Raw genomic sequence first — 3,933 nt, 5'->3', positions numbered from 1 at the left:
ATCCACTCGTGCATTTTCCAATTTTCCTTGAGCCAAATGATCACTTCATGAAGTAGAATAAGATGCAAAAATAATCAAGTAAAAGGGAGTTTTGAGGATAAAGTTGTATGCTTGTGAAGTTAAGGTCGTGACCTAGTTTTGTGGGCTAGGCAATCGGTCAATCACTTCGCAGTACACTTGGTCATTTTTAGGTCACATGTTCATGACACCATAAATTTTGGTTCCCTAGTGAATTTTATGCTAAACATGGGACAAATGAACTTTGACATAATCTTAAAAAAATTAAAAAAGAATAGGATCAAAAGAGTGTTTGAGCTGAAATGGAAAAGGTGGAAAGTAGGGGTCATGGCAAAGTTTTGGCTCATTTTGGCAACTTGTTTCTTTGCACAAATTAGGTCCTTAATGAATGAATTGATGCCTGAACCTTGAATAAAAGTTGTAGAGGATCCCCAAAATTAACATTTGGCTCAAAGAAGCTTGGCATTTGGATTAAAATTGAAGAAGTTATGGAGTTTCGACCAAAGGCATGGCATACTTGCAAATTAGGTCAAACCAGCTTGTACCCCTTCATGCAAACTTGAAATTTTCTTGCATTTATAGACACGATGATGATAGAATAAGCATACCTTAATGAAAACCTGATTAAGGCTTGAGTAATCTTTAGAATAGCTTGAAGATTGAGTGATGTAGCATGGAAATAAACACATGAACCACCTTCAAACCAATATGAACAACCTTGCATTCCCTTGGCCAAAAGACCTTTGTCTTGCCTTAATTTGAAGCACGATCACCTAAATGAATGACAAGGATAAACAAGTACCAACTCTCCGTAAAGTTAGGGTTAATGGACAAGCAAAATAAGATGAAACCCTAATGTTGAGATATAAACCATAGTGTGGCCATGCTTGTGACTCCATAACCAAATGCAATGGTCGTGCATGATATGATTTGATGTATGCAAATGAGGTATGCAAAAAAGGAAAAAGGGAGGGTAAATTTTGGCCCCTATTTAATCATCTTTAACCTGAAGGTGAGAATTGCGTTAGCTTTTCGGGTGTTCATGGTAAAAGAGGAGTAAATAAATAAGTAACCAAACAATTTTCCCGAGGAAAGGAATTTGTAAAAGCAAACAGATAATATGGTTGGTTTGATCTACTGGGGATAGACTGAAATATTCCGCCGGGGAGATAGATCAAGTACAAAAATGAATGCTTGGTATGCGTATGTGCATGATGCAATGTATGATTGTTTATTTATGATGCGTATGTAATGTAAGATTGGACAACAAGGTAAGGTTGGTTGGATGACAGATAGACTTTGACTCATCGGTATCCATATTGGAGAAATGAAAGGAAGAACTTCCAAGTTAACACCTATGCTGGGAAAATCCTGCTGACTGAGGACTTCCATCTGACCCCGCTTGGGGAAAAATAGTGCATGACCTGTCTGAGTAGTGGTTAAGGTACAAGCATACGACAAATGCTTATTCTATACTAATGATAATCCACTGGGCATTTTCAACAATCAAAGAAATGCATAGAGTTTTTCCTTTTGATTTAGCTTTTTATGATTCTCAAAGTTTTATGATATTATGCAATTAAGATTGACAGTTATTTTGCAAACAAAATGCGGGAAAATAAAAAGGATGAGAAATTTACTGAATAACGACTGATTTTTATTGATCGTGGAAAATTTGTACATGTAGAGTGTGTACAAGGATGCAAAAATCCTTAAAGAGGAATTTGCAAAAATTGAAAAACAAATTAAATGGCAATGGGAAATTTGTTTGACTTTCCACTGATCACAATATTGGTTGTCATTCGTTGTAGCACTAAGCTCCAATACTTTGCTTTTGCTGACAGTGATTGGACTGATTTGGTGCTGCCTGAGGTCAAGCTGAGAGTGAGAAGCTACTCAAAAGACAACGTCAAGATATAGTCAAATGTCTTTATCCCTAACTTTTGCTTGAAATTTTTTATTCTTTTGTCCACCAGGATGCCATTTTTGCCTAGGTCACCCTTTCGGGTTTTCAACTTAGCGGGCTCATATATATTTTTTGTTCAATCCCTAACTTTTGCATGGACATTTCTTTTTTGGGGTCCATCGGGATAGCCATTTTTTCCTAGATTGGTTATGACGAGTACCAATCTGGAGGCCTTTGTATTGATTTTTTTATAGGCACAATAATTTTTGACTATATATGAGTTTACCGACATCGATAAGTTATCTCCATCCATTATGGTGAGAACGAGAGCCCCTCATGAGAAGGCCTTTTTTTACAACAAAGGGTCCTTCATAGTTAGGAGTCCACTTTCATCAAGGATCCGAGTGTATATGATTAAGTCTTTTGAGCACAAGCTCGCCGACTTGGAATGAGCGAGGAAGAACTTTCTTATCCAAAGCTCTCTTGAAGCATCGTTGGTATAGTTGGCCATGGTAGACGTCCGTCAAGTGCTTATCTTCAATAAGATTCAACTGGTCATATCTGGACTGTACCCATTCAGCTTCGTAGAGGTTCACTTCCATGATAACCCTCAGGGAGGGGATTTCGACTTCAATAGGCAGAACAACCTCCATTCCATATACGAGCGAATAAGGAGTTTCCCTAATAGAAGTACACACTGAAGTTCTGTAGCCATGTAGATCAAATGGAAGAATCACATGCCAATCCTTGTAGGTACTGACCATCTTTTGGATGATTCTCTTGATATTCTTATTAGCTGTTTCCACGATACCATTCATCTTGGGCTGGTGTGATGAGGAGTTGTGATGCACGATCTTAAACTCTTGACACAAATCACTCATCATCTTGTTGTTGAGGTTACTGGAATTGTCAGTAATAATCTTGCTAGGAACACCATAGCGACATATTATCTATTTCTTGATGAATCGCGTAACCACTTGTCTTGTGACTCTCGTATATGAAGCAACTTCAACCCACTTCATGAAGTAATCAATGGTAACCATAATGAAACGATGATTGTTGGAAGATTTTGGCTCGATCATACTAATCATGTCAATGCCCCACATAGAGAAAGGCCAAGGAGAAGTCAAAATGTTCAATGCAGTTGGAGGAACATGGATCTTGTCACCAAAAATTTGGCACTTGTGACACCTCTCGATGAAGTTGTAACAATCCACCTCCATTGTTGTCTAATAATATCCAGCCCAAAGAATCTTAGCCATAGTAGGGCCCTTGTTGAGGAAGTCACACAAGATACTTAGATGAATTAGGGTTTCCAAGGCAAACAATCTTCAAACTCTTGATGAATTATTGATAAAAATGATATGTGAAGATCATAGGGACCCATATATGATGTATAAAGTCAATGTGAACCATTTCTTGATTGAACTCCTTGCATTGAGGGTCTCACACCCTAGATATGAGCTTGATATAGCATGGGTGAACACACACACTACCTACAAAAGTAACAAACTATACATTGACATATTTTTGGTATTTGGTTAGTAAATAATGAAAAACAAAGTATGATACAATCAAAAGTGTGCTTGGTGATCTCTCCTAATGCAAACCCAATGAATGAGGGGTAAAGAGGATGCCAAGGTGTGATCCCAAAACCAATGCATATGATGAGATAGCATGAGGGATCTTAGGGTCAAAATTGGGGTTTTACAAATACATGTCACCCAACAAAGTCAGAACAGGATTCCCAATCAAGAATACTCTAATGGCATTTGTTAGACTATGGCACGGATCTAGAAGGGGGGGTTGAATAAATCCCAATTAAAAACTTGAGTCGGCGCTGCCAATTTAAAAGAAAATTGGTTTTGAAAATTTGTTTTAAGTGCGGAAGCGGCCGAGGAAAATTTTAGTCTAAAACGAACCGTTATTGGAAAACCGGATATGCGTTAAGCTAATGGATTAGAGATAAAGTGAAATACAAATCACTACACTATTAGCACACTCAATGA

This window comes from Lathyrus oleraceus, chromosome 1, assembly GCF_024323335.1.
Source record: "Lathyrus oleraceus cultivar Zhongwan6 chromosome 1, CAAS_Psat_ZW6_1.0, whole genome shotgun sequence".
NCBI lineage: Eukaryota > Viridiplantae > Streptophyta > Magnoliopsida > Fabales > Fabaceae > Lathyrus > Lathyrus oleraceus.
Note: the sequence above shows the minus strand (reverse complement) of the source record.